A 14,477-nucleotide genomic window follows, 5' to 3' on the forward strand; every position below is an offset into this window, starting at 1 on the left:
TGCACAACACACACACAAAGTTCAGGAGCCTGTGTAAGACAAGAGAGTGTCAGATTCCTTGGAGCTATAATTACTGAGGGTTGTGAGTGACCCAGTGTGGATGCTGGGACCTGAACTTGGGTCTTCTGTAAAAGAAATATAGCTAAGTGGTCTCTTGAGTCCTTATATTGATTTTTTTTATTAGTTTTCATTTCCCTCACAACTCTCATATTGCTAGGAATGCTTTTGTGTTACTGTATAACAGACACTTAACAGAATTGCTTAGTCTTTACTTTGTTTTGCACAGGAAAGTGGGGCCTGAATTGTGTGGAGAACCAAATACACATATATGCAAATCTATGATTCTAGAGGCAACTGCCTAATTAGTAGGTTTCCTCCTCTCTTCTAAGTGCTATGCATGAGAATAATTCATGTATGGATTGTGAAGCTGAACAAAATGGTAAGTGAAAAATCCTTCAAATGGCACTTGGGACATAGAAAGTAATTTGTAGATATCTCTTATGCTTATATAGTCTAAATCTAGGCAGAATTTGTTTACAAGATTTCCCAATGCTGTTCTTTCTCCTGGGCCAGGGAACCTATTAAACCTGTTTAAATGGTAAAGTTTGTTCAATTATTGCACAAATCATGGCAGAGGATGAAAACAGCAATGCAGATTTGTGTGGTCTCTGTGATTAATTGAGAAATGGCAGCTCTTCAGCCAGGGGGATGATTCTTCCATTTTATTCAACAGCCCTAGTGGGATCTTTTGAGGGTGGTTGCCTGTGGGGGTTCATGGAGGCTTGTGGTGGTATTGTGTTCCCCAAAATATTGTACACCCTAATAAACTTATCTGGGATCAGAGGCAGAACAGCCACTAGATATAAAGGCTAGAAAATGGTGGCACTTACACCTTTAATCCTAGCATTCTTGAGGCAGAAATCCATCTGGATCTCTGTGAGTTCAAGGCCACATTGGAAACAGCCAGGCATGGTGACAACACGCCTTTAATCCCAAGAAGTGAGTCTTTAATCCCAGGGAGTGATGGCAAAAACAGAAAGATATATAAGGCGTGAAGACCAGAAACTAGAAGCATTTGGCTAGTTAAGCTTTTAGGTTTTGAGCAGCATAGTTCAGCTGAGAACCATTCAGATATGAGGACACAGAGGCTTCCAGTCTGAGGAAACAAGATCAGCTGAGAAGTTGGCCAGGTGAGGTTATCTGTGGCTTGTTCTGTCTCTGTGACCATCCAGCATTTCACCCCAATAACTGGCCCCAGGTTTGATTTTATTAATAAGAACTTTTAAGATTCATGCTACAGAGGCTCCCTAGTAAGACCTTACTCAAGATCAGAGACTGGACTCCTAGAGTAGCCCAGAGGTCTATCACTCCTGAGCAGTCTAGCTGCTTGGAAAGAAGTGGATGAGCCTGCTTCCATTGACTATGGTGCTGGGGTGAAGGGTGAGAACTTAAAGGTTCATCACTTTTCTAATGGGGCCAATGGCATCATCCTCTAGCGGCTTCACAGCCATCTCCCCATTGGGATTCACTCCTGCAGAGATCTGAGAACTTCATTGGAAGACCTTTGTTGTGTCTTCCAATATTTTGAACACTTACAAAGTACTTCCTTTGGGGGTAGAATGACAGCTGGGCATGTAAGACTTTATTGTAACCTCCTGTTTTATCTTAGTTTTATTCATTTGGGGCTACTTAATCTTTCACTTGTTTTTAATGTGGAAGGGAGATAAAGGAAAATGGCTGAACAAAGTTCTTGACATAAATATAGAAGACTCAAAAGCCTGTTGTGTCTGTGATCTCAGCATGAGTTAGTTTTATTTGGGACATAGGTGTTTCAGAGTTAACTTTGATGAGGCAATCAGAAGCCAGCCAGAAATAATAGTTACACAGCTCCAAAACCTGAGCCATTTGAAGGGCAGCAGAGTATAGCCTTACCCCTAAGAAACATGCAGTGCAAAACCTACCTTGACTTTTCTAAAAGGAGAAGAATTAAGGACTTTTAAAGACTACTAGTAGAGATACAGAAAAATGGATAGTAGAGTTCCCATTTATTAAAAACCCAGTTTCTCCTGTTGCTGACACCTTGGGTTAGTTCTAACAAAGATTTTCTTTGACCAAACTACTGACTCCTCTATGCATTCTTCTCAAGTAACCTTTGACTTGAACACCATTGTCTATCTTTATCTGGCCTGTATTTCCACTCTTAAGAAGAACCTGTGAACTTAGAGGGAATCTTCTACCCTTAATATCTGATCATTTCAGGGTTAGTCAAAGCCCTTATCTCCCACTCCCCAGCTGATCTCCCCAATCTCTTTTCAAGAAATCTGTCTCCTCAGGCTAGAAGTAACACCTTCTGTCTTTACTTGATCTCACTGGACTCCCATAAATGATCTCTTCATCTCTATAACATTTGGGTCTTTTGGTTGGTTGGTGGGTTGATTGGTTAGTTTGGGTGGGGTTGGGTTCTTTTCTTTTTGTTTTTTTAAAGTGTATCCTTTGAGAATTTCCTACATGTATATGATGTATTTTGATCATATCTACCCCAGTCTCCTCTACTAACTCCCTCCTTGACACCTCTCAACACACTCCTTCCCAACTTTATGTCCTCTGTTTTTAAAGTTAATCATGTATGCAAATAAAGCTTTACTAAATGAATGTAAAAGTTCAAGGTTAAAAAAATGGTTGCACATTTGCTTATTCAGATCTTCTGTATATGTGCCAATGATAAAGCCAGACATACATTAAGGCAGCAATGACAGCTTTGTTCAGTAAAATCTGCTGCAGTAAGGAAAAGAGTCCATTGTCAACTGAACTGAACTACAGCTACCACAATTAGTAAGACTCTAATAAGAGTCAGGCAGCTGAGAATCTATGAAAGGCAGAAAGCAGTCAATATGATTAGGTCACTTAGGTATGCTAATTGGCACTAACTGTAGCCAAACTCTGACCCAACCACAGTCTTAGAGACAGGGACCCTAACTGCAAGTGTTGGTTGGAACAAGCAATGAATCCTTTGGACAGCTCTCATCTCTCCTAGAGAAGACTTTGAAAGGACTGGAATCATTATCCCTCTGATAAGACCTTGAGGTGTTAGAAACTGATGGTTTCTTGGTGAGTAGGAGTAGAGAGACCAATGGATGAAATAATTTGGGCTGAAAGTCTGCTGTTTTCATAGATGAAGGCTGATGTCTACTTGATAAGGGGGAGCAGGGGAGCCTGACTAAGATGATCAAGGAGCCTGTGAATGAACAACTGCACAAAAATGCTAAACTGTGTCCCCATTGGTTCAACTTTATTATCTAGAACATGATGCTTTTTTCTTTCTCTCATTTGAGTCAAAATTTTCTGCATATGGATTTTATACATAATTTGTTACATTTTTGCTAAGATTTTTTTGTTTTCATTGTACTTGTAAATGGTATTTTAAATTGTGAAATGCAATTGTGTAGCAATAAGTATAGAAGCCAACAGCTCATTTTTGCCAAGTGGATTTATTAACTGTGACCTTGCTGCTCTTGCTCGATTTTTCCAGGACCTTTTAGTTGAATTGTGGACCTTCTGTGCATGCCCAATGCAGTACAAGACAGTTTTACTTCTATGCAAATACATGTGTTTTCGCTCCCTTCATGGTCTCACTGCACTTGATGATAGTATTTCCAGTGCAAAGTTAAAAATGGTGTGTGTTGGGGGGCATCATGTTTTGTTTCTATTTCAGGAAAAGAACACCTGGTTTCTCGCCAGTACACATGAGGGAAGACTTAGGGTTCAGTCAATCATGTTCACTTTTTAAAGTCTATGTTGATTAAATTATTTGGCCAGGACACATATCATTTAAATTAGTTACAACAGTTCTATTCACTGAACAATGCTCCAAGGAATGGAAAAATCTTCATGACAATAGTGGTGGTTCAGGAGTAACAGATCACATGTTCCTGCAGAAGAAAACATGACTAATGTTGATAGAGATGAGAGAAAAACATCAAAATGATGGTACTACCTTGTTGCCAAAATAATTGAAACTGCCTAATGGATATCTGGGATTTTACATGCCTGTATTCTAACCCTAGAGTTCATAATGAGAGTCCATCTCTGTTTATCCATCTGTCTACACTTGTCTTTTATTGTGAATTAGTAAGCAGAGGGGTAAAATGGTAAATATAGCTTGATTCTTGCAATGGAGAATTCAGTCTATTGTAGAAATAAAAATCAACTTATCCTCAAGCAGCCCACTCTCTTGTATGGAAAACAATATCCCAAACTTTCTCCTTGAGGAGGACTCTTCAGGATGAATAACTCTATCAATCTATTTCTAGAAATGGCTTACTGAACCATTTGGTGTCCTAAAACATTTCAAAAGCAAAAATTATTTAATAAGTTCCCACTATTCAGTACCTAAACAAACATGAAGGATACTCAGATGTATACTTCCATATCTGTATTCACATTCACTGCAAGTAACTGTCATCTGGAATGATATATTCTATGAATGTCTCTACACCACACTCTATCACTATGTATTACTAATCACTGTGTATTGATTTATGACATTTTAGATAGTATATAAATAATGTCACAATGGGCATGGTCTTTCACAAATGGCTTTCTTTACCTTATCTTACTTTTGTGGTCCATATTCATATTTGCAGACATAACTTCAGTTCATTTTTCTACTGAATATTACTCCACTCAGTACAAATAAACTCATAAATGTATCCACTCTCCCTTGGTGGCACTTAAATTGTATTTAAAAAGCATTTGCCTTGGATATTGTTCCAAAGGCCTCCTGGGTGTATGTGCCAGAATTTCACTCAGGCTTCACATCTAGAAACAGATGCATGAAAGAGGACATGCAACTTCATCTTTATTAATTATTTGGCCAGAGGCATTGCCAACTTTTACTCTGTCTGCCTTAAATGAGGCCCACCTCTGACTGCTGCCAACTTCAAAGCTCCAGCGTCGGGGTACATGTTCTGTTTCTAGTTCTCACAGAGTTGCATGTCTTTTCACAGGTCTATGCGCTCTCCTTGTAGTATTCCTCTTTTTTTTTAATTCCCAATTAACAATCTTCCCAATTTCTTTTAAGAATTTTTACTCAAGCCGGGTGGTGGTGGCGCACGCCTTTAATCCTAGCACTCAGGAGGCAGAGGCAGGCGGATCTCTGTGAATTTGAGGCCAGCCTGGGCTACAGAGTGAGTTCCAGGAAAGGCGCAAAGCTACAGAGAAACCCTGTCTCAAAATCCAAAAAAAAAAAAGACAATTTTTACTTAAACATTCCAGATGTTCAGTAATCCTTTCATAAGTATACTTCAAAGTATTTCCCAGTCTAGGTTTGACTTTTGCCCTGTTTCTTTGCATGTTGTGATGCACATGTTTTCTTTAACTTTAGCTCATCAAATGTGCCGCTCTTTCCCCACTGTTTCCTCTCAAGTAAAAATTGTTCTACAGTAAGTGAAAAATACAGTCTTCTGTTTTCATTTAAAAATCATCAAATGTTGCTTTCATATCAATTTATTTACTATCCAGAACTGAAATTTTTGTATGATTTAAGATATAATTATATCTCTAAAAGTTAGTTTGATTCTTTGGAGTTAGTATGATTTCATGGAACAGCTAATTGAATATGTACAAAGCAAAAAAGCAGAAAAAAGTATAGGTTTTGTTCATTGTCATTAGTCCCTAAATAATAGGTCCTAGTAATTATTTACATAACATCTATGTTATATTAGTTAATACTGAAGATATGGCTCAGTGAATAAGTTGTTGCCATGCAAGCATCAGGACTTGGGTTCATATCCCCAGCAACCATGTAAAAGCCAAGCATGGTGATGGACATCTTTAACACTCTCACTGAAGAAGGAAATAGATCCCAGATCTCACTGGCCAGCCAGTCTAACCAATAGGTGAACTCTGGGATCAGTGAGAGACCCTGTCTCAAAAAATAATACAGAGAGTGATCAAAGAGGAAACCAGACATCAACCATTGGCCTCTACATGTAGACATACACCTATATATATGCACATGCATGTACATGTGAACTCACACACAAACATACACGCACATAAAATTAAAATACACAAATAAAATTACATGAACTTTTATAAAAAATCTAGAGTACAACTCTTAATATGTTATATGCAAATACAGTGCTGTTTCACATAAGGGACTGAAACCCTGCAGACCTGATGTATATAAAAGTTTTAGAACCAACCCTCAGATAGCAAGTGATAACTCTCTATTTTGTATTTACTTAAATTTTTGATGGTCTACAGCACACAAATTTATTTTTTATATTTATCTGTGTTTAGCAACTTCACTGGAATCTCTTACTAATTCTAATAATTTACAGATTGTCTTAAATTTTCTATGGGAATAATATCCAACTGCAACATAACAATGGTGTTTCTCTTCTCATCATTTTTTTCTAATTATACTGGTAAGCCTTCAAAACAATATTGAATAATTAATAAGTAATTTTACCTACTTATAAAGGAAATGCACCTGAAATCTTGCAATTAAAAGTGAAACTCTTAACATATACCTAAGTTAGCTAAAGAAAGCTATTTCTAGTTATAGTATGTAAGACTTTAAAGGTTTCCTTTTAAATTAATAAGTACTGGGTGCGTATGGTAGTGTATGTCTATAATGTCTATAATACCTGAACTTGGGAGAGTCAAAAGAACCAGAAATCCAAGCTTCTCCTCAGCTACATAGGACATTCAAGGCCAATGTCTATAGCCTATTGGACCTTATCTCAAAATTAATTAATAAATCAATGGATAGACAGTATTAACTTTTTGTATTTATTGATCTGAGTTAAATTATTCTAGTAGAAGCCAGTCTGATGTACAGAACAAGTTCCAAGATATCCAGGGCTATACAAAGAAATCCTGTGTCAAAAACAACACCAAAAAATATTATTCTAGTAGACTATCTAGAACATTACCATATTGACAATCTTATTGAAAAATGTGCTTTTGTCAGTTGCTATTGTGAACTATAATGTTACATTACCAAAGTACTCCAAACCACTAATACTTAATGGAGTACTATTCACCCTCAGGGTTCATACATCTTCTGGCTGGGAGGCAAAGGAGGCTCTGTCCAGCAAGGAGAGTTGCAACAATTTCCCCCTTTGAAGGTCAGCTTATTTTAGATAGGTTGAACTAGTCAACTATATCCATGTCCATAAGATGGAATGATCAACACACTCTGTTTTGCAGATATTATTGTGATCTTCTTCTTCTTCTCTTTCTCCCTCCTCCTCTCCTTCTCCTCCTACTTCTCCTCCTCCTTCTATTACTTCTTCTTCTCCTTCTGTTTTAAATGGCACATCTTTATAGCTCTTACTGATTTTTTAAAATTTACTTATTTTGCTGGTTTTATTATAAACTAGTGCTAAGTCTCTATGCATTACCTTGTCCAGGTTCTCATTGAGCAGAAAATAATTCATGGCAGACCCCCAAGTCAAATGTAAGTAAATCCACCCCCATTGGCCTATTGGTGAGAATTGAGCTCTTACATGGCATAGAGAGTATTGGTGAAATTATTAAGGCCACTCCACGTAGTTAAAAGGGAGGTTTATTAGTGGCATAACTTACAAATGAAGGGAAAGGTAGGTTACAGGGTCTGGGGAAGATGTAGCACAGTCTGACAGTGTTCTCTGGAGAACTCTGCTCAGTCTAACTCTAGCATCCAGGGTCAAGGAAACAAGAGAGCACAGCACATCCGGATCTTGGGTCTTCAGGGCCCTCTCTTGGCCCCGCCTTGTAGGCGTGACAGTTACAGAAGCCTCAATGGGGGTTGGAACTTCCAGATCAAAGCTGGAATGGCTACCCACTACAAAAGAGGGTACTGAAAGGAATGAAAATCTTAACTCAATATGACATTTTACCCAATGTGATCTTCCACTTGGTTTTGTAAAATGCAAAATCAGTAAGATTATAATTTAAGATTCATCCTTTTTTGGATTTTTATATTTTCCTTTTATTGGAAATAGATTCTTTTCTCATATAATATATCCTGATTACAGTTTCCCCTCCCTCTGATCCTCCCAGTTTCTTCCCACTTCTTCTCCCCTCCAGATCCACTCCCTTTCTGCCTCTCATTACAAAATAACAGGCTTATAAGAGGTAACAACCAAATGCGGCAAAATAAAATAAAGTAAGATGAAGCAAAACTATCGTATTGAAGTCAGGCACAGCAACCAAATAGGAAAAAAAATAGTCCCTAGAGCAGGCACAAGAGACAGTTCAAGCCATCATAAGTCCCATAAAAATACTTAGCTAATAACTGTAATATATATGCAGAGGATCTGGTGCAGACTCATGTAGACCCTGAGCTTCCTGCTTCAGTCTCTCTAAGCTCATATGCACCTTGCTTAGTTGATTCAGAGGCTCTTATTCTCCTGGCATCCTCCATCCCCTCTGGCTCTTAAAATATTTCTGCCTCCTCTTCAGTGGGATTCCCTGAGCTCTGAGAAGTTGAATTTGATGGAGACATCCAATTTAGACTCTCTCTGAAAAATGTCTGGCTATGGATCTCTGCATCTGTTCCCATCTGCTTCTGGAGGAAGCCTCTCTGATGATGACTGGATAAAGCACTAATGGATAGTATAACAGAATATAATTAATAGTCATTTTATTGATGTTTTTGTACAGTAGTATTTGGTTTTACACTAGGTCTCTGGACCATCTAGTCCCTGGTTCTTGGTTACCCAAGCAGTGTTAGACATGGGTTCCTTCTAGTGGAATGGGCCTTAAGTCGAATCAGACATTGGCTGGCTACTTCGACAAGTTCTGCATCACTATTGCCCTAGCATATTCTTGTAGACAGGACAGATTGTAGATCAAAGGTTTTGTGGCTGGGTTAGTATCCACATTTCCCTTTCAGTAATTTAGAGAATACCTTACTGCACCAAAGAGACTAGAACAGAGGGATGAAGGCTCCATGTAGGCACCAGCTCAACTTCTCTGTGTTCAATGAGATGTGTGAGTTTTGTCCTCAGCAAAGGGGTGCTGCTGTCGTTTTTCAAAAACCAATCCTTTGTTTTAGCAATAGCCCGGGCTGTTTGGGAGTTTTCATGTGATTCACTTGTCGAACAACTCAGCTGAAAGCAACCCAGTCTCATCACTGGAAGCCTTGCCTGGCAACAGGGATTAGTCAGTTGAGACTCTGTATTCCCATTGCTAGGAGTTCTCATTAGTATCACCTTCATAGATTCCAGGAGGTAATACAAGAGGTTTCCACTGCACTAGGTTTCCACAACATCCCCTAAATGCTCTCCAATTCCAGATACCTCCTCCTGTACTCTCTACCTCCCCCGACACCTGATCTCCCTGCTCTTGTCCTCACCCCCAGACCATCTGTAAAACCCTTATATATTCTATTTCCCCCTCCCAGAGAAATGCATGCATCCCTGCTAGACCTCTCCTCTTTACCTAACTTCTTTGGGTCTGTAGATTGTAACTTGGTTATCTGCTTTCGTAGTTTTTACTGAGAAAAAAAAAAGTTCAAATAGCATGGACCATTCTCTTTTGTTTCTCTCATCATGAAAACATGGATAAATGGATTAGTACCAATATATCCAGGGCATGAATTACCCAATACTCTCCTAAGGCTGGCCACTTACTTTGTTCCTTATTTAAGCCTTATATTTTCATAAGATAATTTCATGTGCTTCAGGGTTTCACTTACATATTTAAATAAAAGACAGTACAGCTACATCAGTCAGAGTTCAATCAAGAAACAGTCACTATGTGTGAGGTATAAATGATGAGTTTGGTACAAGAATTTGAGTGCTGCTAAAAGAGTGGAAATTTGACACAAGAGCAAAGCCAGGACTTGTGAGAAACGTAAGAAACTATTTGCACTTGTGTGGATGCACAATGGAAATTATGAAGAGGTAGCAAGACAGAGGGGTCCAGCAGCAGCAGGGTGTGATCAGAAGCTCTTCTGAGTATCAAAGACCTACTGAGAGTAATGGGCCCTGCTTTGCTTCTACCTGCTGAATCTCACATGAATCACTCTCAGTGAAAGAACACTTGGAGGAGGCTGTTCTCCAGCATTCAATAAGAAGAATGGTTGTTGCTATGTGGCAAAAAAAAAAGAAAGCAAAAATGAGCACAATTTATCTCTACAAAGCAGTCATCCATATAAAGCATTTGTTTCATTCTTTTACAAATATATCTAGCCTGACATGTATGCTTTCTTAATTAATTACTACTGTTTCATTCACAGATATTTATAGAGTACAATGTGATAATTGAATATATGTATACATTGCCAATACTTATTCTTGCCAGCACATAACATCCTTCAACTTACTAGATTCAATTCACAAAATGTACAGTCTGAAAATAAGACATCACCAATAATAGCATTAACTAAAGAAAAGTGCATAGAAATAAACCCAATAGTGAATGCACAAAGCCTTTAACAAAAAGTATCCTAAGTATACTAAAAGGCATAAAAGAAAATTTTAATAAATTGAGCAATATGCCATGGAGGCTAGTATACAATAGAGGTCAGTTTTTTTTCCAAATTAATCTGTGAATTCAATACAAATGTCATAGGAAGAATAGCCAGAAGGATTAAATAAACTTATTCTAGAGTTTATGTAGAAGAAAAGCCAAAGAATAGGCTATCAAATTTATGAATGAACAAGAAAAGCCCCATCAGACATTATACTTATTATGAAGTTGTGGTGCATTTTAAAGGTATAAAACTAATTCAGAAACTGAAAATGGAAATAACACCGTGGCATAAATATTAATAAACCCCCACAGTATAAAACTTTGATAACAAAAAGACATTTCAACAAAGCCAGTAGGAAAAAATGGATGATATAGTTTATTTTTTTGTAAAACTTAGTTACTCTATGGTGAAAAATTTGGGTCTTTACTTTTTAATTCCATCCAGCTATGTACTAAATAAACAAAGACACCAGTGTAAAGATAGAAAAATAATCACACAGGAGAAAATATAAGAGAATGTATTTTTGACTAAGTTTGTAAGTAAATGTTCTTAAAGAATTGTTCACAAGTCTATAATATAAAAAAATAGTGTTTATAGAAATCCACTCCTTTGTACACTAATTATAAAACATAACTGAATAAAAGGAGCTTGTTGCTGGAGGGCTTCTCTCCAGGTTCCACCAAGCCCTGCAGTCCCACAATCCACGAATAAAATAATCACTCAGACGCTTATAATACTTATAAACTGGATGACCGTGGCAGGCTTCTTGCTAACTGTTCTTATATCTTAAATTAACCCATTTCTATAAATCTATACCCTGCCACGTCACTTGTGGCTTACCGGCGTCTTTACGTGTTGCTTGTCCTGGCGGTGGCTGCAGTATCTCCCCTCTTTCTTCCTGTTTCCCCAATTCTCCTCTCTCTTTGTCCCGCCTATACTTCCTGCCTGATCACTGGCCATCAGTGTTTTATTTATATAGAGTGATATCCACAGCAGGAGCGTAAATTGAGGCACTCTGCATGAGAGACAATGCTGCCCCCAGAAATCATGGGTTATTAAATGATAATCACAACATCGGACATGGGACACCTTCCCATGAGGTCAGGAATCCACAGGACACTACCAAAACAACATTAGCAACTTCCGTTGCTCTTGTTTGCACCTCCTAACTAAAGAGAAACATCCTATTACTGAAGGTACCACACACACACTTATTTGAAGCACATGGAAAAATCAATTTGGAACTGACTAAGGAACTTCTTTCCAGCTGGCTAGGTTTCATAGTACCACAAGGTGCTACACAGGCCCCTGGAAGAGGAAAGATGTTAATGATCCTGCCCAACACTGGATGTTTAATACTACAAAACTGACCTGCCAAGCAAGATGTACTTCCTGGGGCAATAGTGGCAGGACTGTTATGGAGGTAACCAATGGCTTTCTAGTTAATCTTGAGGCCCGCTTCACAGGAGGACATTCATTCCTGATAATGTACAGTTGGTCATAACTCATGGCTAGGGAGCTCATAGGCCCCAGGGGAATGGGGAAACTTTAGTAAATGGTTGTAAAGTCAAACTGCTTTCTAAACATTTACTTTATATCCATAGATTTGTGCTTCTCCCAACCTTCGCCAGAGAAGTTTCTTTAGTACAGTGAGCAGCATTTAATGCAGAGACTCATCACTGGAAAGTGCTGAGGATGAAATGGGTACTCAGTTCTAAATGAGACACTGATAATAATCCTGACCCCAAGGCTAAAAGAAAAGAATAGAAAATCAGGTGGAAAGAATATAGGGGACATAGACCAGGTGGCAGTGCTGTGAAATAGTCCTCTGGACATGACATGTCCATTACACCCATGAACTCACAGAAGGTGTGGTTATCTATACAAGTCCTGCACATGGTCAGTTATTGGTGAAATTATTAAGGCCACTCCATGTAGTTAAAAGGAAGATTTATTTAGTGGGTGACTTATAAATAAAGGGATAGGTAGATCATGGGGGTCTGGGGAAGGTGTATCGCAATCCAGCGGTGTTCTCTGGAGCTCTGCTCAGTCAACCTCCACCATCTAGAGTCCAGGAACAGAGAGAGCACTCACCCATCCAGGTCTCGGGTCTCCAGACAGCTCCCTTGGCCCCGCCTCATAGGTGTGACAGTTGCCAGAGTCTCAATGGGGGTTGGAACTTCCAGATCCAAGCTGGAATGGCTACCCACTACAGTCAATAGTTCAAAATACCATCATGGATGAAGGAGAAGCTCATAAGAACCCACCTCTCACGAAGAAACTAATTGGCAGTTGATTTCTGCTTGAAAGGGAAAGTCATTTTGCTTTGGGGATATGGCCATTGGTAGGTTACCCATGCGTCAGTGGATAACCTCATATCCATTCATATATGGACCATACTAATTAGATGTAGTGGTATATACAATGAAAAGAATAAAAGAACATAAAGCTGGGAGGTGGTGTATTAGGTAGAGGGTTCAGAAGTAGTTTAAAGGGAGAGATAGAGGAGGTAGATATGATAAAATCATTGTATACATGTATGACCAAGAATACATTAAAAAATTATAATTTTAAAATGGATGTGACAACACAGAAACTACATATTTCCTTTGATCCAGGCTGGCCTTGAACTCAATAGATTTGCCTGCCTTTGCCTCCTCAGTGCTGGGATTAAAGGGCTGTGCTGCCATACCCAGCTGAGACCCATAGCCAAACATTATGCTAAGAGAGAGTCCTTCAAACACACAGATCTAATTGGGATGTCTCCATCAAATCCCTCCCCTCAGAGCTCAGGGAACTCTGAAGAGGAGGAGGCAGAAAGGATGTGAGACCCAGAGGAGATGGAGGACAGCAGGAGAACAAGGCCCTCTGAAGCAACTAAGCACAGCTCATATGATCTCATAGAGACTGAACCAGCAAGCACAGGGCCTACACAGGTTTGCACGAAGTCCTCTGCATATATATTATATTATAGCATATTATAGCTTTCAGCTTAGTATTTTTATGGGAATCCTGAGTGTTTGAACAAGAGTGTCTTCTGATTCTAGTGCCTGCTCTTGGGACTCTTTTTCTTTTGTTGGGTGGCCTTGTCCAGTCTTGATGTGATGGTTTTTCTTTCATCTTATTATATTTTATTTTGTCATGTTTGGCTGTTTTCTCCTAGAAGCCTATTCTTGTCTAATGGAAGACAGAAAGGAGATCCAGAGGGGAGGCAAGGTGGAGAGGAACGGGAAAGTGTCAAGTGAGTGGAAACTGTAATCAGTATATATTGTATGAGAAAAATAATATATTTTCAATAAAAAATGAAAAAAGCTATGCATTTCCTATCAGATGTTTATAAATAATGAGCATATAGAAAAACTGGCAGTAAATATTCACAAATTTCAAAGTGAGTAAGGGAAGAATGTAGGAATTTTTAAAAGATCTTCTGATAAAAGAGAAAACACTGAATATCAGTAGAAAACCAAAGGAAGCTCATTTAAAGTATGAAGAAAATTTTAGAAAAAAATGCTAATCAAAGCAATGAAAAATATGCTTGAGAAAATGAAAATAGCTAATGTTGAAGAATTGGACTTGAACACTGGTGCACTGCAAATGAGAATAATAATGACCTAATTTTTCCAGGGCAGAAAGTAATGTAACAGGTTCAGAAAAATCAAGTGTCTGTGTGAGCTATGATTCCATGATCTCACTCCAGAGTAACTAGCTCTGTCACAGAAAGTTTTCTAATAGAGAAGGATGTGCCTAAGTGGTAAGTTTTATGCATATTTACCACAACTTAAAACTCTTTAAGGAACCTTTAAAATCAATAAATGATCTGTACAGAATAAGAAGAAGAATATGTCTATCATCACATTGTTTGTGATGAGGGAAAAGAAGGGTATTGGCTTGTTCAATTCTAAGATATAAGACTTGTAATAAAAGAAGGTATATCATGGAAGATGGGGGGGTAGTTATAGATCATAAACATGGTAGTTCTAAGGAACAACAAATTAGATTGCATATA

The sequence above is a fragment of the Peromyscus maniculatus genome, chromosome 1 (genome assembly GCF_049852395.1).
Source record: "Peromyscus maniculatus bairdii isolate BWxNUB_F1_BW_parent chromosome 1, HU_Pman_BW_mat_3.1, whole genome shotgun sequence".
NCBI classification, from domain to species: Eukaryota; Metazoa; Chordata; class Mammalia; order Rodentia; family Cricetidae; genus Peromyscus; species Peromyscus maniculatus.